Source organism: Bos indicus, chromosome 3, assembly GCF_029378745.1.
Source record: "Bos indicus isolate NIAB-ARS_2022 breed Sahiwal x Tharparkar chromosome 3, NIAB-ARS_B.indTharparkar_mat_pri_1.0, whole genome shotgun sequence".
Lineage (NCBI taxonomy): Eukaryota > Metazoa > Chordata > Mammalia > Artiodactyla > Bovidae > Bos > Bos indicus.
The window spans coordinates 14,574,297-14,601,425 of record NC_091762.1 but is presented as its reverse complement, the minus strand read 5'-3'; the positions used below and the strand labels follow the sequence as shown (position 1 = coordinate 14,601,425).

Below are 27,129 nucleotides of genomic sequence, written 5' to 3'. Positions count from 1 at the left end.
CCGTAGGGATGGGCTCTATGGTAACCCTGAGAAGAGAATGCCCTCTTTCCTCATCTGCATATAGACGGTCTCATTTGCATACAGACAGGCCTCATCTGCATATGCTCAGTGGGACTCTGAGAGCACATTCCTCAGTGTCCGCCTGGACCCTCCCACCCCGGTCTTGGCATCCCTGTTGAGGGAGGGACCCCTCCCCACCCTTCCTGCCCCTGTCTGTGTCTGGGTCTTTCTGTTTCCAAAAGGCATCCTACCCTCTGTGGCTCCTCTCCCACCTGCTGTCACCAATGCCTGCTTCCCCTTCCTGTGCTCAGGCTAGTCTTTCCTCCCAACTCCTCGTGCCTGCCCCAGCTCCTTCACCAGGAGCCTCCCTTCTAAGCCAGGAGCCAGGCCACTATTGGAAGCAGAGGGCTGGCCCCAGTCAGGCACTGGCTGCCTCGCCCTCCCCAGGGCCCTCAACACCTGGAGGTTAAGAAAGCCCAGCCCTAGAATGTTGATGCTTAGGCTCCAGGGTCCAAACAAATGCAGGAAGACGGGGAGGCCAGACTTCGTGCTAATCCCAGGCCAGACCTTGTCTCCCTTCACCCCTCCTCGTGGGACTGACCACCAGGGCTGCCGTGGGTCCTTGCCAGGGTGGGCAGTCAGAAGGATCCCAAAAGATCTGGGAACCTCAGAAACACTTTGCCTGGCCTGATGAGCCCAGGCTCTGCCACTTATATTTGCCACATGTGATTCAAGTGGAACTGCCTTTCGGAGCTGCAGCCCTCCTTGACCCTGTCCTTGTGGGGACTGTGGGGCTCCTTGGAATGCAGGCTAGAGGAGCCTGGAATTCTCCTGACGGGCCTCCACCATGCTGAGGACCCTGGACACCACCATTCCTCTCTCTGGCCTCAGTTTCCTCTGTAAGTTGAGGAACTGGGCTAGACCGGGTGCCTCTTAATGCATTATATCTTCCTGGAAACCATACCCAGGAGCCTAGCCAGCATTGTGTGTGCAGTTTCAGCAGATGCAAGGATCCCCTGAGTTTCATCTTGACCTCAGGCTAGGAGCCCTGGTCTAGAGGAGCTAAAAATGCTGTGATCAGGGCTTAAATGGAAGAGGAGGATGTGTAGACATATGTGCTTGAACACACCGAGTATCTCAGGGAGGACGCAGGCACCAGCGGTTGCCTTTTGGGAGAGGAGGTGGGTGGCTGTGAACAGCCGGGGGGAAAGAGGCATACTTTCCCTTTGTGCTGTTGAAATTGTACCATGTGTGTTATCTTAAGTCTTTTTATTTAGAAAAATTCTAGGATTCAAGCTATAGTTCCATGAAGGGATTGTTAGATGGGAGGAAGGACTTTTTAGGGAGTGGTAGTCGGACACGACTGAAGCGACTTAGCAGCAGCAGCAGAATGCTTAAAAGGAGTTGGCACTCTGGACTCTGCCAACACTTTCCAGGGGGCCTATCTCTGGGGGAGCATGTTTTATACAGGTGTGTCATGGGGGAAATGAGACCAAGAGCACAGGTCCTTCTTGCCGTGTTTCCCCACTCCCTCAGGTTCCCTCCCAGGGATTGCTGGGAAGTCCTACCTGCTGTCTAACCTGAATCCTTCTTGTTGGGCACATTCATCCCATTCTGTCTCCACTCAGGGTGGACAGAGAGGAAGCAGGAGTGGGTGACCCTGTGAAGCAGGGGTGCTCTTTCTCTCTGGTCTGTTCAAACCCTGGGGAACATTTCTAAGGATGTGTCCCATCGCGGCCAAGATAGAGGGCCACCCGGTGACTTTCCACACAGGCACTCCAGGGGAGCATCCCCGTCCTCTCTCATTCTCTTGGTTCTTGGGATGGCACCTAGAGGCCTCCTTGGCTGGGAGCATCAGCCCACTGCTCGGAGCTGGAAGTAACCAGATCGTGGACGGTGTTCCCGGAAGCCTGGGGCGGCTCAGAGAGGTGGAAGGAGCCCACCTGCGCCCCGCCCACCCTGCACAGGTGGAGGTTCTCTCTTAGTGAGGCTTCCCCATTTTGTTGCCATGGTGGCTTCTACAGCACAGGTCTCTCAGAGCAGTGATTCCAACCTTTTTAACACCAGGGACCGGTTTTATGAAAGACAATTTTTCCATGGACCTGAGTGGGTGGATGGTTTTGAGATGATTCAAGAGTGTTACATTTATTTTTGTGTGCTTTATTTCTATTATGATTACATCAGCTCCACCTCAGACCATCAGGCCTTAGATCCCAGAGGTAGGGGACCCGTGTCTCAGAGGGAGCCTGGTAACTAGTCTCCTCTCATCCAGCCCCTCCCCTGCCCAGGCACACCCACTACCACCAGTAATGTTGTTCAGTATTCAAGAGTCTTTATTAGACATGGGATGGGGCTTCCATCTCAGAGAAATCTCAGCTCAGAAGACACAGGAGAAACCAGGACGGGCTGGGCTGGGCAGCTTATAGACACAGGAGCAAAGGGGAGGCAAAGTTGAGGTGGCTCCAGGTGCCAATGGGCTGCCCAGGCTGGAGGCTATGGCCTCTCCACTTCTACCCTGCACACAGGCTTCTTGAAGGAGCCACTCAACTTGCTAGAATTTAGTCTCATCTTTCTGTCAATCAGGAAGGCTTCTCACAGGGCACTGAAGCCAACTGGATGAAGTAGGTTCTTCTTTTTGGTCTGAAAAGAAAAAAAAAAGCCAAGATTGAAAAAGGTTCTCTTTGGATGGAAGGAAACCTTAGCAGGAGACAGAGGGCAATTGTCCAGTGGCCGGGAAAGGTGAAAGTCCAGGGAGGGCTCCATGAAAAAGGGGGCCACCATGACAGTGGCTGAGTCTAGGCATCTCTTCTAGGTGCTGTATCCAGGGCCATGGTAGGGGAGTGGGAGGGGATGCCCAGGGCAGGAATTCTGATCCCCAGCAGGGGAGGGGCTAGGTGGTAGCCCAGGGCACTTGCTTCAGGGAACCATATTTCCTTGGTCAGGGACTAACCTGAAAAGATTTTGTTGACTTCTACAGCTCCTGTGGCTTCTTCCCCAGCCACATCTTCAACCTGCAAGGTCTGTTTTAGCATTCCTCAGACTTCACCCCTGCACCTGAGAAGGCGTGGCCTTCCTCCCCTGAGAATATGCAGAGAAGCCCCCTTGCCCATTTGGTCCTCTTCTCCTTTCAGTCCCTCTGCTTGTGTTTGGAACATGTTCTGCAGGAAGTCGGCACAGGGGAGGGAGATAGCCTATGCTCTGGAATCCACCAAGCCCCATTTGATGCCCAACCCAGCTTCCTAGTCCTCTGACTTGGGGCTCCGATTATGCCTTTGTAAAGTAGGGACAGTATCACCAATTTTTCAGGACCATTGGGTGATCAACCGAGACAATGGCTAAGAAAGGGCTTACACAAGCAAGAGGTTGCCAAAATCCAGGCCAGTTCCTTCCTTCCTGGGTGGTGGGAAGCTGTACCTAGGAAAGAATAAAATCAAGATGGGTTACACAGAAAGCTGGTGCTGGGAAGGATTGAGGGCAGGAGGAGAAAGGGATGACGGAAGACGAGATGGTTGAATGGCATCACTGACTCGATGGAGATGAGTTTGAGCAAGCTCCGGTAGCTGGTGAAGGACAGGTAAGCCTGGCGAGCTACACAGTCCATGAAGTCGCAAAGTATCGGACACAACTAAGCGGCTGAACTGAGAAATCAAGCATCAGAAGCACAGTTGTGGGCACAGCATTCCTTTCCTGCCCCACCTGGAATTGGGAGCCCCCCAAAATTCACCTCACGTGACTTCTCAAAGGGCTTTAAAGTCTGAGAAGAGAATTTTGGAAAGAGGAGGGTATCTGGGCCACACCCCTGCATTGCCCAGCTCTGCTCAGATCAGCGTCACCTTCCTCCCACCTAGACTTGCAATTCTTGCCTCCATACCCCACCTCCCCCTTCCCCTGCCCTGCCCACCTTTGCCAGGCCCCCAACCTCGATATGTCAGAGGGGTGGGGATGGGAGGGCTGCCTCACCCATCATACTGGAAGCTCCCTAAAGGTAAACACTCAGTCTCCCTCAAACCTGGGCTCCTTGAGGCCTGTGTCCCTGACCCCTCTTGGTCCTCTGCCCAGCCTGGGCTGGCTCCCAGGGGCCCTGAGGTAAGCCAGCTGCTCCTCAGTGTCCCCACTAAGTCCCTCCTCAGCTCCTTTTGCCCTTCCTTGCTCCAGATCCTCAGCCTGTCTGAGAACACTGCTAGCCCCAGACTGGCTGGATTTGGGGGAACAACAGAAGAGACTGGTGTCTGTTGTGGCCTGGGAAGGGGTGGTAGAGAAGCTCAGTGTGGGGCCATCCCCTGGGTGGGGGGGGGAGGGGTCCAGACGGAACAGTCTCCGCCTGTTACACCCTCCCAGCTCCAGACAGAGGGAGCATCTCCTAGCAACCGTACAGTAGGGGGCTGGGAAGAGGGTGGGGGCTGGGAAAGTGGGGCGGGGAACAATGATATCATAAATTATCCCTAGGCCTTCCCCATCAGCCCACCCTTCTTCAGTTGAGAATGGCCTCCTTTCTCTCTCCACCTGCTCCTCATTCACGATTCCCCTGCAAAGCTGGCCCCTGTTCGATGCCCCTTAGAGGTGCCCCTCTAACTCAAGACCATTCTCGGCCTCTGCTTGAGCTCCAGAGGGAGAGAAGTCTCACCATTCCAGGATCTCTTGGGGACCCTGTTGGATGGAAGCTCCCCTATGACTGGATGGAGGAGCCTGGGAGACTACTACTTTCCAATGGCCTCCTGCTCCTGCCTCTTTCTTGGGTGGGGAGGGGGATAAGGAAGGGAGATTACAAAGCATTTTGTGACACTGACTCTACCTCTTTAAACAAAAGTTGTAGACTTGGGACCTCCAAGTCTTTAAGGGGCACCTGAGCCTCTCCTCAATCTACCCAAGTCTCAGCTCTCCTATCCCAACAGCTGGAGCCCGGGAAGCTCAATAATGTGGCTGAAACTGGGGGGTGCTTCCTTCCTTACCTCTCAAATCAGCCATGTCAAGCCATAGGTCAAAGAACTGGTACTTCAGCAGTACAGATCTTGGTTAGACATTGGAAAGGATTTTCCAAGACAGGAATAAGCAAGATCATGAAATTTCCTGGTTGGAGAGAGGAGAAGTCTGTCACAGAAACAGGAACCTGAGTGGTACTCTCTTAAATTTTACCTCATTAACCTCATTTACCTCACATATTAAATAACACATAGGGAATATTTAGCAGAGCCTGACATATAGTAAGCCTCCGGTTTTTTTTTTTAATTAAAAAAAATCATACATTAATAGGAATTCTTATTGGGTGGATATCAGGAGGAAGGCTAAATCCCCTGAGAACTATCTCCCATCCTCCAGGAACCCCATGGGAAAATCCGGATATGAGATTGTGCCCCAAGTACAAGATGGCAGCCAATTGCCATGGTAACAGCAGAAGAAGGAGTTTAGTTGGTTGCGGGGGCAGTGCCGGGAAGCCAGCTGGTGCCGGATGGACAAACCCGGCAGAAGGTAGCCCCAGCTGGGTGACGCTTATGCCCCCTGTGCCCAGGGCTCTCCCTCCATATGCCAGCCTCAGCCTGGCCTTTCCCTCCAGGCTGAAAGACTCCAGTGCTATTTGTGGGGGACGATGCCAAAATCATTCCCTCTCCTGACTCTCGCTTGTGTACAACAAGGGATGACTGCTCAGAGACAAAAGACCCTCCTGTTCAGTCTCCCTGGCCCACAGGCCAAGAGATCTAAATTGGTCTGAATTTAGCACATTCCTGACATTGATAAGGAACCATAAAATCAGGGACTTGGGAGGGTCCAAAGTGGTGGGGCTTGGAGGTACCATTTTGTACACATTCAGTGTGTGTGTTGCGGGGGAGGGCGGGTCACAGTGTCTGGCTAATGTTCCCTCTGGTGAACTCTGAGATGAGGGAGCAGAGCAGGTCGGGGCAACGTGGGGAAATCGGGCTTCACTCCGCCCTCCCTCTCTTCCCAGAAGTGCTGGACAGTGTCCCCACAGGGCCAGCGGGAAATTCTTCCTGAGAAGGATGAAAGAAGCTGTGGCCATGGAGTCCATTTGGCCACTTAGTTAGAAACAAATGCCTCCCAAGCCAGTCTCAGCAAGATGCTGGCCCGCCTGAGACCAGAGAGAACCAGCCAGTCCACAGAACCTGGCCATGCCTCCCAGACAGGCCAGAGTCCCTTTGCTCGTCTCCCCAGCAATCCACTCCCTCATTTCCAAACTTTGGAGGCCTTCCTTGATTGTCCCCCACCTGTCTATAGTGGCCCCTTTAACTCGGCGTCCCTCAGTTCCTCTGTGTCATTTAGAAGGGGCACTGGACATCTGCACACAGTCTCGTAAAACACTTTCATCCACACTGATCCATTTGATCCTCAGGATAACTGTGGAAGGAAGCTAGGATCCAAGACATTAAGTTACTTGCCTAAGGCCACGCAGCTAGTAGGGCTTCCCAGGTGGCTCAGTGGTAAAGAATCTGCCTGCCGATACAGGAGAAGCAGGAGAGGCAAGTTCAATCCCTGGGTCAGGAAGGTTCCTGGAGAAGGGAATGGCAACCTCCTTCAGTATTCTTGCCTGGAGAATTCCACAGACAGAGGAACCTGGAAGGCTACAGTCCGTGGGATTGCAAAGAGTTGGACACCACTGAGTAACTGAGCATGCACGCACACAGCTAGTAAGGGAGGGAAGACAGAATTTGTCTTTTGACCAGCCTGTCTCCAGAGTCAAAATCCCAAACCTCCTGCTTTTGCTGTTCTTCTTGTGGATGGAGCCTCTCCAGCAAATCTGTGAGCAACCTATAAACTGAGGTGTCTTCTATCATTCTACCACTTCCAGTGCCCAGTCCAAACTTTTATTAGCTAGGAGAGCATACACAATGGGGATTGGAGGTAGGGGAGGTCAGACCCGCACTGCTGATTAGTCAGTGTAATGCTGAGGCCAGGCAAGGAGAGAAAACCCCCTGGATTTGGAGACTGAAGGGACCTTAGACTCCCTTTGAGCTCTGGTCAGACTTGAATTTCCACCCTCCCAACACAGCCGTCTCTGGAGGGGTAGCTCCATAGAGAGCTGGAGGGGACTCTCTGCCGAGAAGAAGAAAGAGGGTCTGTGTGGGGCCAGCCTCAGAGGCACTGTGGGAGGGCATGTACAGTTGGGGAAGTCAGGCTGGACAGGCCTTGCAGTCACACCTGAAAAGACATGGAAAGGGAGCGGGGCAGGGTCTTGGTGTGGAGAGGAGCCTGTCCTGGGAATGGCCTCCCTGGCCAAGTCTTGGCTTCTATTTCTTCTAGGACTCGATTAAAGCTTGAAGCCACCCCTATTCCTCCCGCTCCTCCAACCCCATTCCAGCCCACCCCCAATGGGCACTGAGAGCTAAGCCCCCTCACCTGACAGGGCCACTTCCACAGCCACTCACAGAGAGGCCTTTGTGCAGAGGCTGGGCCTGGGGGAGGGGCGGTAGGCAGCATCCCCCGCCATGCCCATTCCACCCGAGTGGCCCGCAGTGGCCTCATCCTTTCCTCAGTTGTCTCTCCAGCCTCTCACCCCTTCTCTGGAAAGAATCTCCTCAGAGCCTTGGCCCACCCCAGATCCTCCCTTGCACTTTCCATCACTCTCTCCTCCAGGAAGTTTCCAAGACCAAAACCGTTCTACACTCCAGTCCCCAGAGGCCCATCCCCTGCCCTGACCTCAGGGCACTCACGGTGCTGGGGACCAACATTGGCTTCTCTGCATCTCCTCCCGGGGCGCTTCCTGAGCCTGCAGGTGTGTGTGGCTGAGAGGAGCGAGGGGGATTCTAGATGGGGGAGAGGCAGAGACCCTTCCTCAGGTGACACTGTCCTTTCATGATCCTCCGTTTGTTCAGTACCAGCCAAGAGGCAGTTAAATATCTGGTTGGTGCCGGGCTCAGTGGGCAGCTAGATTCGGGTATCCCCCTGCATGCTGCGGGTGGTTATGTGCTGCCCCTGAGCCATACTCCACACCCAGCATCTCTGAGGCTGTCAGCTAACTTCCCAGTACCCCTATCAAATCCAATTGCCCTGGTGAAACACGTAAGTCTCCTAATAACTGGATTTCTGACTCCATTTCCCAACTCCTCCCAATCCAGCCTCTCTCTGGTGGACACTATGGTCGCCTTATATGACCTGCTCTTCCATACTGTCTTGCCTTCACATATGCTATCCACTCCCCACTAGGTACTTACTCCAACTCCTTAGACTGTCAGACCCCTACTTACCTTTGATCACGTTTATCCCTTTTATTTGATTACTTATCTTTTGGCGGCCCTCCAGGAAGCCTTCCTCAACTCCTCTAAGGTATCCCAGGGCTTCAGCCCCCATGCTGTCCCCACGCAAAGGTCTTCCGGACTGCAGCCTTCATACTATCTTGTAATCACTTGTGTCTGCCTCCCCACTAGGTGTCTAGGCCCTCAAAGCAGCTTTGTAGTCCACCTTCCTCTTCAGCATAGCACTTGGCACACAGTAGGCACCCAATAAATGCCTGTTGAATGAACGAGCTGACAGGTAAGGCAATAGAAGGCATGGACATGAGAAGACTACAAAGGACGAAGGGATGGGTTCTGATGTGAATGATCTGGGTGAAGGGGAAGGAAGAGGGCAAATCCCAGGATAATGCTCAGGATTTGTAGAGGACCTAGAAATTTAACGATGCTCTTGATAGAGGTAGGGAAGCAGGAACGTGGGGCAAATCTTGAAGCACAATACTGAGTGAAGAAACATCTGAATGCCTTCCTTATGTCTGAGGAATGGCCATCTCAGGAGTTTTGGAGGGAGACTGTACTTATATGCTACTGCAGAAACCAAAGGATGAGATGGTTGTATGGCATCATCGACTCAATGGACATGAGTTTGAGCAAACTCCAGGAGTTAGTGAAGGATAGGGAAGCCTGGTGTGCTGCAGTCCATGGGGTCACAAAGAACAACTTTCCCAGGTTTCCTTGCAACCAGGGCCTGGTCATGTGATCCAGGGTTAGCCAATCAGATGCACCACTCCAGTCTGATCTAGGAGCCTAGTGGCAGGACCACAGGTGGTAGTTAGGGTACAAGTCTTGAGTTTAAAGAAATGAGTGTTAATAATTCCAAATGACGGTTGAAATGATAAAAAGTAAAAGGATGTGAATGGAAAGGAAAAATAAACTGAGCAAAACCTTGGGAAACACTTCTGGCTGGAGACTTGATCTACCCAGAGGACTGAATGACTAGAACACATGTCAGGGATACAACAGAAGAGCCAAAGGCAAAAGGAGAAGACATCAGTATGAAATGTTCCCCAGAGGTCACCAGGCTTAAACAAGGGCCACTGGGTCTGGCTGAAGAGTCTATGTGAGTGGCTGGAGAAGGTACAGGTATGACCAGTCACGAAGGTGGAAGCCAGACTGATGGGCTGAGGAGAGAAGACTGGGAACTTCATCTCAAGTACATAGCAGCCCTTCACAGACCCCTCAAACTGACAGATTATCCTGCCTGCCCACATCTTTGCCCCTTCCCTCTCCTGCTGATACTCCCAGTTCTGATTCCTCCAGTTTTTTTTTTTTTTTTAAACTATTCATAGTCCTCCAAGTCCACTGACACTCATTAGTTGTCTGGAACTAAACTCAGCACAGAGACCTCTCTACCAGCCCTGCTCCTGTGTGAGGCTCACGTCTGCTCTGGGCTGCCGTCTCTCATCTCTCCTTCCTTCCTTCTCTCCCCATCCTCTTTTCCCAGTTCCACTAGGAGGAAGACGGAACAGTGTTCCTGGTCAGCCAGAAAGTCCTTCTTGTGGTCTCGCCTCCCTGCATGCCCTCCAGCCAGGGCTGGCTCTCAGCCCACACCTGTCAGAGGCGGCCATTTTATTGGTTCCGGCTACCTAAGATGGTGGCCTCCTTTTTCCGTTCCCACAGCCTTGCTTCCTACCCCTGCCCCTTTCTTTCTGAAGCCTGAGCCCAACAAGGTGGGGGGCCAGGCTGGGGAGCCAAGGCCGGAGGAAGCAAGACAAAAAAAGGACAGAAAAGCCGGCCCCTTGGCATCTCTTTTTGGCATTTGAGTCCAGCTCAGGGAGGGAGAGCAGAAAGGAAGAAAGAAAGTAGTGTGAGTTTTTATTTCGGTCTTCTTCCTGTCACCTCCCCCTCCCCAACACACATACTTTGATGAAAACAAAATCTCTCCCCTTTTCTCTCTTCTCTGGCCCCCCTCCCCTTTTCTCCTGGCTCCTACCAAGAGCCTCCTGGAATGCAAATGAGTTATATTATGCAAATATATGCAAATCAGGCTTAACGAGCGGAAGGAGGGGCAGAATGCCTAATGAGTAATGGCGGAGGGTGCAGATGGAAGGTGGCAGGAGTGACCCCCTCTTCTCCGTTCCCACAGCCTGGGGGCTTGCTGGGAATAGTGAGGTGTCCTTCACTTCTGGGAAAGAGAAGAAGGTCAAGGCCCTGTCACTTCAGCTGAGAAGGCCTAGGATGGCCTTGGCTATAGGTGAGGGACGGGAGAGCTTGGAGGGAGAGAGGATCAAGTACAAGGGACTCTCTTACACAACTTTGCCCAGAGACTCTGGATATACCAGCCTCCCTGCCTATATGGTCCGCTGATGGCTGAACCTTCAGCTGAAAAGAGGGTGATGCTTATGCACACCATGGCTTGTGCATCAGAAAGGAGGATTCCCAAGGGAAGATTCCCAACCAGACCCAGGTTCTTCCTGGGAGTGGGGGGTACAAGCTGTCTCTCTTTGTGCTTTGGAAGGTGGGGGTTGGGGTGGTTGCCATGGCAACATAGCATGGAACACCCACCTTCCCAACATCCAGCCCCAGAGGACCTAGAGAGTTCGGGGGGATAATGGATTGACACCCCCTGATGCCCCCACCACCTGGCACTGCCAGCCGGAGATGGCGGCATCAAATCCTAGAGAGAATGGCCCCTTTGTTTCTAGGCTTTCGGTGTTGAGGGGGCAGGACTGGGCACACAGAAGGGCCTTTCCCAGGCTGCATTCCAGTCTGTGTGGCTCTTGCTGGCCTCTGGAGACTCCTTGTGGCCACCCACTGCCCTCTCTGCCCTGGCAGATGGTTGCCTCCTTGCTTTTCCTCCCATGGGCTTATCAGCTACTGCTAGGTATGCCTTCCCCTGTGCTTCTCCCTGAGGCCTCCCTTTCAAACCTTCTCAGACAGAACAGTCAATTCCAGCTCTTCCTGGCTTGTGTGGACACCTCATATGCCCGGACATATATCCTGTCCTTTTTTGTATGGGGACAATCGGTGAACTCTACCTACCTGCAATAGGCCTGCTCTACCCAACTCAAGCAGGGAGAGTCCTTAAAGAGGTATCAGATACAATAAACAGGGCCAGGATGGAAACCAGGAGCCTGGCCTTTCCAAAGCCAAATCCAAAACCAGGATTTTGGCCTTTCCACTAACCAGCTGAGTAACCTTGGTCATATCTCTTCCACTCTCTTGGGAATCTGTAAAATGAGGGATATAGAATTGATGCCATCTAAGGCTCTACCTGATCCACACACTCTGTTTCTTACGTGTTGTTATTGTTTCATTGCTCAGTTGTATCTGACTCTTTTGCAACCCCAAGGACTATAGCTCACCAGGCTCCTCTGTCCATGGGATTTCCCAGGCAAGAATACTGGGGTGCATTGCCATTTCCTCCTCCAGAGGATCTTCCTGACCCAGGGATCCAACCAGGGTCTCCAGTGTCTCCTGGATTGGCAGGTGGGTTATTTACCTCTGAGCCACCAGGGGAGCCTGAATCCTATATGACCTTAGCTTAAATTCTTCCAGAAATTTAACCCTCAACCTTCCTGCTGCTGGAGCCCTCTCATTCAGACTCTCCAAAGTAGACAAACCCAATTTCCTGGAGATGGAATGACAACTGCCATCAGCCTCCTCCTCTCCCTGAGACTTATCAATTGCCTGCAAACAACTCCCAAAGATTAAAATTCTAGTCTTTGATATATAACCGTGCAGACAGGAGCCCCTCCTAACCCCTGCAAAGGGGGTCAGCACAGCCACCTCATTCGTTGCCTGGGAGCTGTCCGTGGTGCTGGATAGGGTTCTGGTGCTCTTGTGGCGGAAAGAGGGCAGGAGAGTGGTGGAACACCCATTCACCCCAGGTGAAAACTAAAGGGAAGAGAGGAAGCAGAAACATTTGGAAACAGTAAGGAGAGGGGCAGATGTATTTCTGAAGAAATACATCTGTATCTCCTCTCTGAAGATCTCCAAATAGCCAATACTACTTTGGGGAAGGAAGAGATTAAGAGTCAATGAAACTCTAATCCTCACACTCCTTCATCCCTAATGATGTAAGTGTCCCGGATTAGCTCAGTCCTCATCTGGATCCTACTCAGAAATCCACAGGGATATGGAGTCATAGTTCCTGCCCTTAGGGTATAGTTCAGGTTGAAGCAGTTGATGGATTACAGACCTCTAAATTCCATCCTAAATTCTAAGGCTCCTACAAGGAATTCAGTAATAAAGATGAAGAAGATATACAATCTGCCTGATAGTATTATAACTATTAGGAGCCTGAGGGGGTGGGTAGAAAGGTAGGAAAGATAGGAAAGGGCATGTGTGCCTGCTTGCATGTGTACATGTGTGTGTATGTGTGTGAGTGTGTGTTTGCCAGGCAGAGTGATAAGACTATATCAGTGGTTCTTAACCCTAACTGCACATTTAGAAATACCAAGGGAGCTTTTAAATGATATTGATGCCTAGGCCTTATTCTCAGGCACTCTGGGATATGCTGGACCCAAATATCAGTAACTTTTAAAAAGCTTCCTAGGTGATTTTAGTGCATAACCAAGTTGAGAATCACTGGTCTGGAAGAAAGCAAATGCAAAAATTTTCAGGGGTTAAGCCTGATCAGCTGGAGGAAGAGGGCAAGGCTAGGGCCCCTGAAGAAGGGAATGAAGAGGGAGGAGAAGGACAAGCCCATGTAACCTCCCCTTGCCTAGGAGTTCTCAGTGGCCCCAAGCCTGACCTGGAGACTGACTCAGGTGTTGGGCCTGTCCCTTCCCTGCTGTGAGAGCTTACACCACCCCAAGGCAATGAGATACACTTCCCCCCACCCTGGTCCCTTGCACAGAGACAGGGAATGGGTGCAATGACCCCAAGGGCATGCTGTTCCCCTTCACCCAGAAGGTCCCCAGGGAGGCAGTTGTGGAAGGTAAACAGCAACAATGGTCTCTTTCAGTGTCCAGATTCCAACCCTTCAGTCCAATTAGCAGACACAGCAAACAGCAATTCAGCTGCCTTCAGCCGCTGTCATAACAAACTCAGAGCAGCCTTAATGGGGGGATTAGGGCAGGAGGAGGAGGGTGTCGCTCTGAGCCCTGGGAGAGCCTGGGTGGCAAAGAAGGGTTCCCCTTCTCTCTAACTCTCTCCTATCTAAATACGCTCCAGCCCAACCTTACCTTCCATAGCCCTACTCCTCATTCTCCTCAGAGCTCCAAGAATGTTTTTTATAGTTTTGCCTATTCTTTCCTCCCAGTAATTTTAAAGCATTAACCGAAACTCATTTAACAACTAGGGAAGTTGGCACACCCTGCCCTGGATGAGACAGTGCTATAACTACTCAAGATCTCTGAGGTCTCAGTAGCAAAGGAAGGGAGGAAGAAAGGTCAAATATCCCCAGAATATCCGAGTGGAAAGGAGGTGGAAAAATAAATATCAGGATTCCCACTCCCAAGCCTCGGGAAGTCCAGAACTCAAGAAAGACTTCCAGATGTGGAAGAATGCAGAGGGGCCTGTGCTCTCTGGTGAGGTATCAACCTTGGGAATCAGGAGTAGGTGGCTGAGAAGGTGGGGGCTGGGGCTGGGAGGCCAAAGGACAGAAAACATTCCTTCTGTGAGTCACTGAGCAATGAAGAAAAGTCTGCATGCTCTTTGGTTCCTTAATTACACCCACTATCTGGTCCTTTAATTTAATAAACTCTTTTTAGTAACTCTAGAAGCTTAATAGGATAAATTTGGAATTGTCATTTATACAAGCCATATCTCTCTATCTACATAAGTCAGTTTACCAATCCTAAATACTCTTACCAATACATGGTAAGATTTACTAAGGAGAAAAAAATTCAAAGGCCATTCTGCCACGTGGACTCCAGCCTCTTTCCTTAACAGACTTTCCAGAGTCTGTTCCTCTTCCCCCAAGCTTCAGACACTGCTTCCTCAGGTCCCAAGAGTCCCTCCTTGATTTCAAAGCTAGAAGAGGAAGAGGAACTTCCTTAAATTTAAATCTTTTTAGATCCTCAGCCTAGAATATGCCAAAAAGCTGTCCTTTTTGCATTCTGAGATCAATCATATGCTTTCAAACAGTTGTTCCAAACTGTAGCCTTTATCCCCCTCTGCAGTCAAAGAATTACTCATTACCTGTGGGTATCATAATGTACAAGATCTTTATTTATAGAGAATTCTTCATTTGTTCCATGTAACAACCCTGAGGATACAAATTCTTACCCCCACTGAACAAATATCTGATCAGAAGCTGGTAAATAATGGCACCTAAATCTACACCGTGTTCAGTCACATTTGCTCATTTTCTTTCTCTCCCTAGACTTCTGACTGTGATGATTTCTATTATTGCAAGGATCTTTCAACAAAACCCTTTTGATGCCTAGACCTATGAAAAATTTGCCCCTGGGTGAGGGTGTGAGTGAAAATGCAAAACTTGAGACAAATATTTAGAAGAAAATTGCCTTTGAACGTCTGGACTCCGAATTCAATAGGAGAGGGTATTGGGATAAAGGACTGAGGAGAGAAATGGGTAAAGAAACCAGCTTAGAATTTGTTTTCCAGTAGGAATAGGTGGCTATAGCAAGATGTGAACAGACCTAAAAATTCTTGGACACAGAAATGTAATGATACAAAAGAGAAATTTCAACCCTGCCTCCACGCATCCCTATTCCATCAGTTCTCCTACTGGGTTTAGCTGAAGAAGGTGCTATTTGGTATAAAGGTTGGGAAGGCAGAAGGAGGACTCTGTGGTGTCACTGTGACGGCAGCATTTGGTAAACCCCTCCATATTCCAGAGTGTCTCTTTCTCTATTGGATCTATAGCTATAAGTAGCCAGGAATTCCTAATCTCACATTAGAGCTTCCTCCCCATCAGGGATCACTCACATCCAATCTCACACCAGCTCACACATCACTCCGTTTCTCACCCTCATAAGCAGACATATACAGCTCATGAACATTGTCACCCATCATTCTCTTGACAACCCCATCTATACACCCACACATGAGGCAGATGCAAACCCTCACCCCCCACAACTCTCCTGGCTTCTATTTGCCTTTTCCACCGAGGAGCTTGTTTTGTCGGATGTAAACCCTCAACCCACCACTTCCCTCAGGCCCTCTCTTCTCCTTTGGAGATTCTGTGGTCAAATGTGCTAATAGAATATGACAATAATAATATAAATCCAAATTGTATGGCTAATAATATAGGTTGAGTCTCATGTGGATGAGCCTTATGAGCCTTAGCAGATCCAGAATACATATTTCCAGCCAGCTATAAGAAAAGTTAAAAAAAAAAAAAAAGGTCAACCTGTGTTCACAACCGGGCCTTGCATCTCTCAGCCGGCTTTCCTTCTTGCCTGGTACATGGATTCCCTCCCCTCTCAGCCCCATCTCAGCCTATCCACCTCGCCTCTCAGTCCTTCCCTCAGGCAAGTGTAGAGAAGTAGAGAAGAAAAAAAAGTATTGGGTTTGAAACCACTGAGTGACATTAGCGATTCATTTGAGTCTGTGGCTCCTGTTTGTAAAATGCGGTTAATAACAGCTACCTCACAGGGCTGGAGGATCAAAGAAAGGCTTGCAGGCAGAGTGCTCTTAGGAGAAATACGGTGTGGCGGTGTGGCGTTAGGGATTATTAGTGCCTACCCCAATCCCACTCCCTTTCTCCCTAATCCTGTCTCCAGTTGCCCCCTCCCCCCAAAAAAAGCTAGATTTCAAAAGAGCTGAAATAGACAAAGTCTGCTAATCTCCCTTTCCTCCAAACCTCGGAAGAAAGAAGACATATGTACTCTGGACTCTCTGAAGCCCAATTGTTTTAGTTTGGAGTCCCCAATATTCCTGCCACATAATATATAATTGAATCATAATCTTCTAGCTATAAAATCAGCTCCTGGGAGGAAATTTTAAATTTACAGGGGAAACAGGAGTCAGTACAAGGTCGTTTGCCCAGTTCTCCAGCTCCCTTTAGACTCCTTAGGACCCTGCCCTGTGTTCTGGAATGCGGGGGTGGGGTGGAGGGGGGCATGGGGGGGGTGTGTTGGGATGGGAACAGGTAATAAATGCACAGGGAGCTACTTCTAGTTTTGCTGCCTGTTACTTTTATTCTCCCTAGTGACTAGACCATCCTCCACCCAACTGCACCTAAACACTCTTTTGCTTAAAATATTTAGGTCAGGCCAGATAAATGGATTCTTTTAGGAAAGGCCCTGATTAATCTCTCTAATTCTTTGCTTTCTCCCAGCAGCATAAATACCAAGCTACAAATTCCTTTGTGTTTGAGCTCCTTGAGGCCGTTTGCTCTTGGAGATGATTTCCAAGACAGTGAGGATGGGGTGGGAAGGTAGTGTGTCCTGAAAGACCCCATCACAACCCCTTTGGTCAGTGAAGAGAAAGCTGGCATGAGAAGCTTTGCAAAACATCAAATTCAGGTCCTGAGTGGGAAGGAGGAAAGACTATGAAAACAAGGGGGCTGAGAAATACTTTGCACTCCGTTGCCCACAATCCTGCCTGGGCAAAAAGGCTCCCCATGAGCAACCAGCCTGGACCCCTAGTACTTCAGCCTCCCTCCGCCTATCTCCCGCTCCGCGACTCTTAGCACCCGACCAAGTTGAATAGACCGACGGGGCTTTAGGGAGCAGATCAAAGCCAAGACTAGCATTCTATGGTGACCTCCCCCAAACTCTTCGGCCCCAGCAATAGCTGTGAATAGCCTTCGGGAAGCCGTTTCCCAGCGCCCGCGGGAGAGGCCTGGGCCAGGAACCCCAGGCACTGCCTGGAATAACCCCAAAACGAGATTTCAAGAGATCTCTCCCTTGGAGCAGCGTTCCCGGGCGCTGAGTGCCGCAAACGGCCAGGTCTCGGGAGGTAACCATTACGCCCTTTCTGCTACCCCGCAACTAGGCGGTGGAAGGCATTGCATCGCGCCTGGCGAAAGTGAAACAGGACTGCGACTCCTACCTGCGCGGACCGAAGTTGGAGGGTGGAAAGACGCCCCAGCCGGTGCGGTCTTGAGGCCCGAGGGCCGCCGGGTCCTCTTCTCGCCTCCCACGGCCCGTGGGTCCTCACGGCTTTAGCCCCTCCCTTAGGCCTCCCGCCCGCCCGTGCCGCCAGCTTTCCAGGGGCCCCTCTGCGCAGTGTATGGGGTTATTTTTACTTTCGGTTATCTAGCTTTATGAAGACTCCACACCACTCATACAGCTAGATAACCAAAGATAACAACCAACCCCGCCTCCTGGCTGCAGTCGCCGCCTCTTCCACGCAGCCGCCTGGCTGCCGCTGCCCACGCCTGTATCGCCGCAGCCTCCTGGTCGCCCGCCGGTGGAGGTTGGGGAAAGGGTACACTGGGAGAGGGGGAGGACAGAGAGAGAAGCAGAGTCCAAGACAGAAAAAGACTCAGAGACGCTGCGGTACAGACACGACAGAGACCGAAAAAGGCGTGGAAAGATGAGACGGCCGATGGCGTCGAAGTCCGGGAATTGCCCCCGCATCTCAGAAGCTTGCGATGCCTGGTTTCCCGCTCCCCATTCGAGCCAGAAGCCAGAGTGCCGCTGGTCCCTGGGAGGAGGGACTCTCAGGCTTTTCGTGCCACCCGGGAAGACTTCAGGGACCGAGGCAAAGGCCTCGCAAACCTCACGGGGTCTACACTGCCCCCTCCTCTGGAAGATCCAGCCGCATCCGATAGCCTGAGCCTTGGCTTTCAGAGAAGCCCAAGCCTCCGCGTGGGGTCGTAGCGGGGAACAGCGGAGCCGACTCCACCACATCTCCCAACTCCTGAGGGCGGTGGAAGCGAAGTGGAGCTCACGCCGCGGCGTCGGGGGGGGGGGGGGGAGGGGGGAGAAAAGGCTGGATTCTAGCCACCGACTAAAAAGGGCAACGGGCAGCGAAATCCTGGGGGTAAAACCCCGGAGGCGTCCCAGTAGGAAACAGGGAAATCCCGGCAACCCAAAGAGAGAGGGAAATGGGGGCGGGGAGGCAAGCCGGAGACTCCCTAGCGAGTGTCTCTAGGAGAGAAGGACAGGGAGAGACACCACGGGGAAGGGATCCGATAGCGCACCCATGAGATGGGGAAGGAGGAAGAAAACGGAGGGCGGGCTGGGAAGGTGAGCCGAGTCCCTGGGCCCACAGGACCCCCAGAGAATGGCTTTGTACAAAGAGGTCCAGAAATCACCCAGGGCTGTGAAAATGGCCGGGGGTCCGAAGCCAGAGGAGGTGCCCTAGGTTGATGGGGTTCCGATCCGGAATCGGAATCAAGGAGGTTCCGGGAGCCCCGAGGAGGGTGTGGGGCTCGGCCAACCCCTGTTGGCGGAGGCCCAGGCACGGAGGCGCCGGATTCCAAGGCACTAACCCACCTCGTGTCCCAAGCCGGCCAGGCCACTTACATCGAGCCCAGTGTGCCCATCAGTGCTCTCCCTCGCGGTCCTCCCGGCACGTTCCCGCCCACGGAACGCCATGGCCCTGGGTTCGAGGTGCCAGGGCTCAGCGGGCGCCGGGGTGGAGGCGCCCGCCGGGATCTCAGCCTCCGCCGAGCCAAGGCGAGCAGGGCAGAGCTCACCTCCCTAGCTCCCTCCCCAGCCTCTGCCGCTGCTCTGGCCCGGGCGCGCTCCGGCTCCGGACTTTTCATTCATCCTTTCGTGCTCCCTCCCCAGACCAGCCTCTGATTGGCTTCGCCGAGTCTGACGTCACCGCCTCGTTCTCCCGCCGGCTCCGCCCCTCCCCCTTCCCGGGTTGAGCCGGAGAGCGCAATTGGGGCGCCCTTCCCCCCGGAGAACGGTGAAGGGGGTGGAACTACTATGTCTGTGTGCTGATTCTCAGCCTTTTGCTGCCTCACACATTCCCGAGACCTGCCTGCCATCTCCAATCCATTGCCATTTGTGGTTTTGATCTCCAACCTCACTGTAGGTTCTACATTTTCCATTTTGACCCAAGGTATATTGCACCAGGTCCAGGGTTCAAAGATGGGAAAAGAGATCAGGTGATATCTCCTCAAAAAGAACCAGATTACTGGAGACTCAACCTCTACCGGCCTTCTCGCGTCAGGATATCCTTTGTGCTTCTAAGATTCTGACCCATTCCAGACTGTAATCTTAATCTTTTAGGATGGACAGGAACCTCCCTTATTGGTTTTCAACCCAAAACAGCGAGGAAAAGATCCTGGAAGTTCGGGATTCCTACTGGGAGATGCAGGGTGTGAGCGAGCCTCGATCTCCTTTTTCACCGTGCAGAAATGAGAATATCTCAGGAACTTGTTCTCAGCACCAAAGTTCCAGGTAGGGTAGGCTGGGGAATCATAGCTGACATTAATCTGGGCAACACACACAGATTTGACTCAGCCCTGGAGGCCCTCCCTAGCGCTTTCTCTTCCTCCCCCCATCCTGTGCGCCTCCAATCGCGAGCCTGGCACCCTCACCCCGGGTTCCATCTCCAGGCGTCTGGAGAGCCGGAGTCACAGGGAGAAAAATCATTCTCAGACAAGGTTTTCCGACCTGCATCCCCATCTGGCCGGGAGAATCAGAAAACGGCACACACCAGTCTGCAGGCAGGGTCTGGACTCTCTCAGATCGGTGGAGCTCTCTGTGATCGAGCTGCGAACTCCCATTTGAGCCGCTGCGCCTGACAGGTCGCGAGTTACCCTATCACTCCACCACCCTCCTCTGGGCTCCTTTTCTAAAAACAAACCAACAAACCCTAATACTTGGATACCTGAAGCCAGTCCCTCTGCCTAATCTGGGCTGGCTCCTTTCTACAGGGATCCTACAACAACCGAAGTGCCCTCCAGGGGACCCAGAATTCTCCATCAGACCCAGCCAGGTTGTTTTATCCGAGCCCGGGGGCCTGCCTCTGCATAGTCTAGGACAAAGCCCAGCCGGAATGCTATTTGCCTTGGTTAGTTGTGGGTTTCATTTGGTGCTCCCCTCAAAGACTGGGAAGTCTGAATAACTGCTGAATGATTGTGAGGTAGGGGGTGTGTGTGTGTGGGGGGGGGTACTTTGGAATAGGACAAAGGCCAGGGACTTTGTTTCCCCACCAGAGTGACAGTAGGAAGCTGAAGTGTTGGCCTGATTTCCCAGGTTACAGGACACTAACGGTGGGGCTGTGCTTGGCACACCTTTCACCCCTCTGTCTGCCTCCACAGCGTCTCAAGGGCCTTACCCAAGGGAAAGGCTTTCTAGAAATGGCCACAGTATCAATTCTTCACCCTCCTAGAACTGAGAGCACACGAGTCAATGGTGGGGTACAGCTGCAGAAAGACGAACCCTCCCCACTCTCGGAGATTGACCTACCCTACTGATGTGCTGCTAAATGTATCCCCTAAATGAGTCCTCCATGCCAGGCCCCAGAGAAACAATAGGCCTCTTTGTACCTACAAACCTCCGCAAGTTTTTCCCAGTATACCACCTCACACCCTCTACAGGATACCTAACATCCTCTAGACATTCTAGCAATCCTAAATAGGGACTACACTTCTTCAAACACACCACCAACTTCCCCTACAAGTATTTCCCCACTCCCCCCCCCCACAAGATCCCTTAAATCACTTTAAATAAACCCTTTCTGCCCCTCCACCTTCCCCTCACCCACTGCCTGGAAGCTTGAGCCAGCAAATAGGAAAGAGGCTGTGTTGCTAGCTAGCACTCTCCCCTTTCTTCTCTGTCCCTAATTTCCAATCAAGTCCCCTGCCTCTATGGGGCCCAAGCTTAGCTCCACAATTCCTTACCCAGGGCTGGACCATCCAGACAGCCTAGCAAGAAATAGTTGGGATCAGTAGGAGCCACATTTTTGTCAGAGAGGAGGACAGAAAGGGTTTTTTTTGCCCAACAGAAACCAACCCCCCCCCCCAACTTATTGCCCAAATTCAACTCAACTGAATTTCCTAAAAAACCAAGTTCAGGAAAGAAATGAGTACATATCTAATTTTCTCCAAATAGCTAGATAAAGAGCTAACCACCCTTGTATCTTACTGTGGTTTTGGCTCCTCCAGAGTACCTCAGTCTAAACAGTGTCCAAATATAAGGAGGTGGGGTGGCACAAAAGAAAACAGAGATTATTCTACATTGTCCTGGTGCTATCTACTTGGAATCCCCCTCTCTGCCTAGATTTCTGATGAAGTAATGTTTTGTTTAGTTTTGTCTGGGTGGACTTGACAACCTGATCTCCCACAGTGCCTGCTCAGAAATGATGATGAGTGGGGCATCTGCCTTTATTCTAATGGAGACAGAGCTCCAAGCCGTGAAAGGAGAGAACTCTCCACCATCATGTTAACTGGGATTGGTTTGTATACCAAGCCATGCTGCTCCAGTTTCAAAAAAATACACTACTTTGAGGGTAGCAAAAGAGACAGTCCGTCAAGGTCAGAGGTGGTTTCATACATATTCAACGTTATGGTATCTAACACTATGCCTAAAAGATAGTGGGTGCCTGATGAATAACTGATGAATTGATAGAAGAATGTGCATCCCTGTGGGTGAGGCTGCAAGTCTGAGTTTGCCTTCCTGTGGACTGAGCCCATCGTGGGTGGAGAAGGAAGGTATTGACAAAATGTGTGTCCTATGGGATCTGTGTATGGGTCTGAGAGGGGATGGGGGAGGTGTATGTTAGTGACTATTTGGCAGCTCCTCTGACCAGAGGAGACCCTTCTACTATGAAGAACTGGATACAGCAGACCTGGGAGAAGCTAACAGCTGGAGCAGAATGGGCGCATTATGTCCCCCTTGCTCTTGGCCCACCAGCCTCAGTCCCTCTAGGAAGGCCTCAGTTGGAGCAGAGCTCTCTGCTTCCAGCAGACAGCACATTCTGCTGCAGTGTTCTTAGAGCAATGGTCTACAGACCCCACCCAAGTCCTTACAGGGAAATTCTGGTGGGCTGAGGAGCGAGCACACCAAACCCCTGGTGCTGGTCTGAGTCTCTCAGTGTCTCAGTTATCCAAGGAGCTTACATGCTTTGCCAGTTCCTGTCCCCGCCCCCGCCTCTACAGCCCCAATGCCCACCCATTGTCTGTGTCCCTGAAGAGGCCCATGTATAGAAAAACATGGCCTGAATTATGCCCTCTGGATGCAGCTTTTGGATGAATCTTTCTAGTTTGGGTCCCAAAGTATTTTTTGGCATCATGCCACTCTCTTGAAAATACTCAGATAATTAAATAAAAAGCATATTTGTTCTTTGTTTCAATTATCAGGTTAATTTGCCTTGAAGATACAGATGAAAGCTGCATTTGGAAGAGGGTGGGTTCAGATATTTATTTCTGTCTTAGTGGTTCATTATTGTGAACATTATCATACATTATTCTTTTGCTACAGAATATTTGCATTTTCTATGGGATTGCACCAGATAAAAGCAAGAATTGGCAGTAAAAAAAAAAATTGGGAAGCTGCAAAAAAAAAAACAACACAAAATCAACCTCTATATAGGCAGATGAGTTTAAAGGGAATGGAGATATAATCTGGATGATTTCTCCCCAGAGATACCACCCTTCTCTTCCCACAAAGTGTGTTTCCTCCTGTTCGAGGCCAGCCTGAGAATTCCTCAGGTTTGTCTAAGCACTGCCTCCCCCGATGGCTCTCAGTTCTCTCCTTCAACTCAACACACCGCTCACTTGCTTGAGAGCCTTATGGAGCCAGGAAGGTGACAGAGGTGGTCAGCCATAAGCAAATGGTCTCCTCGAGGGGCAAAGCATGAATGTGTAAGGGTCTGTGTATGCATACATGCACGCGCATACACGCAAGCCTATCAACTAAGACAAATACAGTGACATATCTACAGATATGTGCAGCAGCGCCACCTCCCAGTCCTTACACACCCTGCACACACACCCACGCACAGCTGTTTAAGCTCTCCAGTCCCCCTTCACCACCACCCACACCCCTCTCCTTTCTCACCTCTATCATCCATGTTCCATCCATAACTCTGCTCCTCTACAACTAACTGCCTCCCACCCCCACCCGCCCTGGGTCGATGGGCCTCCATCTCTGCCCTCAGGAGCCTCTGAGAGAAGGGCAAAGGGTCCCCAGAATCCTCAGGGCCTCTCCTCTCTCTCATGGAACTGGGCTCACAGGGTGGCCCTCATTCTCAAGTCACCGTGTTCCATTCCCATTATCAATGACTATCCAGGTCTTACTACAATTAGAATAGACCCAAATCAGGGCCTGAAAGCTAGGAGAGAGCAGGCAGGGGGTTGAGAGGTATAAGGAACGGGGGAAAACCCAGGTGACTGCAGAGCCAGCTTCTTTCTCCACCCCACCCCGCAACACCACCATCAGAAACAAACAAATAAGAAAATAAGTACCCCCAAAGCCAAAGGTGGACACCTACGATGACACCAGAAGCAAATGAGGCTGCTTCTTCTCCGATGCTCTGCTCCTGTCGAGGAGGAGAATGCAAAGGTTAAAGTCTTTTTTGTGGCTCCAATCCTCTCCCTAACACCCCTGTCTCCCTGACACTCTTTCACCAACAGGGCTCTGGGCTGCACAGGGAGGCAGCTGGAAGAGAAAAGCCTGGATAGGCAAGGAAGGCAGGACCCCTGCCTGAGCTCTCTGGCTCCATCTTGCCTGGATACCTCTAAGCCGGGCCCATCCTCACAACCTCCCTCTAGCTCCCTCCGAAATCACTGGGCCCAGGGATTTGCACTGAGCCTGTGAAGATGTTGTGGCCCTTCTGATTGAACCTACAGGAATAATCCCCTGCCCAGTGGCTACCATCTCCTCCCAGATTCCCGCTGCTCACGATACACCATGACAAAGCATGCTCAGGATGGAAGGAAGGATCTGTCTGGGGTCAGGCATATATTTTTATCTATCTAAGTGTAACTGTACTGGAAACTCTAAAGTTCTAGGTACTTAAGACACTGTCAATCACATTATGTCTCCAGCTTTCTTCTCTCTTCTCATCATTACCTATCTATCATCTATCCATGCATATCACTAAAGATCCATAAAGACATATCCTGTAGCTACCAATTTTCTCCCTTTCTTCTCCTTCTCTCTCTCACATATACAAAAGGTGTGAACACAAAGCAGTTTTTTTTTTTTAAATTTAATGTTGGGTATGAAACCCCGTCTCAATATTTTATAGTCTTACTTTCTCAGTATTTTGCTTTCAGACTAAATTATGATTTTGAAGTTAGACACGTATACTATAGGTAACCCAGGTCCTAAAATACTAAGAGAAGTGTATTGTGTGTGTGTGTGTTGTGATAAATTAGTGAATCCTTCTACCTCAAACTCAATTTTACAATTAATTCTTCTTCTTTTTTTTTAAAGTCAGGAAGATAACATACCTAAATGCAGAGGAAATCAGAAAAAAAGGAAGGCTGGGGGGCAGGTTTAGGACTTAAATCCAATCTTGATTTCTAGGGGGGGGAGTGTTTTGAATATACCTCTCTCCCCTCTTCTAACATCCATGAATACCCACTTAATGCCCAGCTTCAGCTCTGCCAGCCCATCCATTTCATAAAGGGACATCTCAGTCTGAAATTATCTTCAAGCCAAAGTGAGGGCCAACCCCAACTTTGTCTTATTGCTAGACATTAAGCACAAGGGCAATTGAGGAGCCTCTGGCTCCTCCCCTCACCCTATTCACAAAGAGTCATGGGGTCCCTGGAACGCTTGTGCCTCTTCTTGCTGACCTGTGCCCCACACCCCACTCTACTGCCTCACACACACACAATGTACAGGGGGACCTGGCGACAAGGACCACACCCCTGGAGGCATGGGATATGTGTGCTTGTTCTGTGGCTGGTAGCCTCAGCCTCTCCCAGACAGCTGGGCTCTGGGGAACCAGAAATAACTTGCTGGTCTCCAGCCTCTGCCACCCCACAAGGGTCCCAGCCTGCCTCCCAGCAAGCACCGTGTGGGTGGGGACTCGAGATAAGAATAGTGTCTCTTTTCTGTCTCCTCTGACCCTTCTTAAAAAACAAGAAATTAAAAAGCCACCATCAGATGGGTCTCCTGAGGGCTGGGGCAGGATTCTCTCCCCTTTTTGAACCTAAGCATCTGCCCCAACACGTCACTTGCCTTTAAGCTCCCCTCAGCCCCTTTCCCACCTCCCAGCTCATGAGAAAAACAAGGAGAGGGGGAAATAAAATTACTATAAATTCTACAAGTGTTTTTTTTTTTTTCCCCTAATTCTGGTCTCCTCCCTTTTAGAGATATGGCTCCTTCCCCAACCCCCAGTGACCCCAGTCCCTCAGACTTTGCCCCTAAAACCTGAAGTCTCTGGGGCAGAGAAGAGTAAGAGCCAGAGCAAGGAAAGAAGGTCAGGAGTCTGAATACAGAACCGTTTTTTCTCTTCCCTCACATCTCCACTACAATCTTCCTTCCTGCCTCTCCTCTTGTGCAAGCATTAAGATGTTGGCCCTGTCTGGTGGGGAGAAGGGAGGGGCGGATTAATAGGATCAGTAGCACCGTGACCCTAAAGCCCCCCTGAATCCCATTGACAAACTTAGTGAGCTGTCTCCGGGTTGGCCAGGGCTGGCAGGGAGGAGGGAGACGGAGAGGCGCTCTGGGGCAGCTGGGCAGGGCCCAGCCTCAGCTCACCTCGATAGATAGATGGGGAAGCGGGAGATGAAATCCCACTCTGCTAGCTGCTCCTATACACACACACACACACACACACACACACACACACATGCCTCTTCCCTTTTGGCCACCCCCTCAATCTTTCCCCAGCCTTTCTGTGATTCCTGCACCCGCCTCCATTAGCCAGTGGGCAAAGTGGGAGGGTAGGACGCCCTAACTGATTTTAAAGGATCCCTTCCCACCCCCAGCCCAGATGTCTGAGGGGCTAGGACCCTTCCAGATGAATGGCCACTTACCGGCTTCTGGGAGGAGGCGCGCTGGCTCGGTGGCCCCTGCCGCTGGCCTGCCTCTTTCTCCGGCTCCTAGCCTCTTGTGGAGTGGAGGATGCGGCTCCGATGACGTAGCATCTGTCTATCCATTCAGGAATTTCGCTTGCCTCCCTCTTTCTTTCTCGTGCTGCCCTCCCTGGAAAGGCAGCAAACAGGGGGTGCTGCCCCTGTCTGGAGACACCCCCCCCCTCAGGATAACAACCCACTCTGATTAAGCCCCTCCTTCTCCCATCTCCTGCCTGTCAGGGAAGGGGTCTTTGTCGTCTCCACTCTTTCCCATCTCCTCCTCCTGTCTTTTCTAACCTGAGGCAGGAAGAAGGGACTAAGGAAAGCTATTGTTCCTCCAGGACCCCTCATTCCCAAAGGAAGCAAGAGAAAGGGTGTGACGGGATACCCCATTCCCAGCCTCCTTCCAGTTCTAATTCACCTTCGAACTTGAGAGCGTGATCAATGATGTGTGTCTAGGGTGGGGAGTGGAGTTGATAAGAAGTGATAGAAAGAGGACACAGTTTGTCATTTGGAGGGTCAAAGTATTCCAGTCTCCCTTTCCCAAACCTGCCCCAGCTCCCTGTCCTTGTCAGCTCAACGAATCACAAATCCAGACCTTAGCTGTGAAGGAGAAAGTGGCAATCCGAAGATGAAGGCTGAGAGCTTGAGGGGGGAACAAGGTGGGGCAGTGTGGTGAAAGCCAGCACTTGGAAGTCTAGACAAGAGAAGAGGAGGGGTGGGACCACAGATTCAAAGTGGGAGATAAATTATCTTATTCTAAGAAGAGGAGAGCGATTTGGGGGTTGGTTTCCAGGGCTGGGGTCCCGATACTTGGTGGAAGCTGGGGCCCAGAATGGTACAATGGTCGGGTCTCTTTTCTCTCTCTCACCCCCACCTTCAGCCCCTCCCTTTCCCTCCCTCCCACTCTTCCTGGCCTGCATGGGAACTCAGTCTGAGCTCGACGTGACAGACAGCAGGCCTGCATGCTAATGAAGTTTGTCTCAAGTTCATTGTCAAAGCCCCCCCTTCCACAAGGCCCCCTCCCCTCTTCTCTCATACACAAATCTCCCTCCAACTTTTGTCCCACAGACCTGGAGGCCACTTGAGTCTCGC

General features: G+C 51.3%; 1 long non-coding RNA gene across 9 annotated transcripts; it reads right to left on the bottom strand.

The window, feature by feature from the left end:
- Nucleotides 1-2,310: 2,310 nt before the first annotated feature.
- Nucleotides 2,311-26,174, bottom strand: LOC139181425 (uncharacterized). 9 transcript variants are annotated; one of them, XR_011565383.1, is made up of 7 exons: nucleotides 25,996-26,172; nucleotides 23,470-23,543; nucleotides 6,390-6,500; nucleotides 4,950-5,067; nucleotides 3,352-3,414; nucleotides 2,951-3,158; nucleotides 2,311-2,640 (listed from the first exon to the last, which is right to left on the bottom strand). It is a non-coding gene; the product is annotated as an uncharacterized lncRNA (long non-coding RNA). The 9 variants fall into 9 exon arrangements; XR_011565384.1 differs by having other exon boundaries at nucleotides 23,496-23,543; nucleotides 25,996-26,171; XR_011565385.1 differs by having other exon boundaries at nucleotides 2,951-3,078; nucleotides 25,996-26,170.
- Between the last annotated feature and the right edge of the window lie 955 nt (nucleotides 26,175-27,129).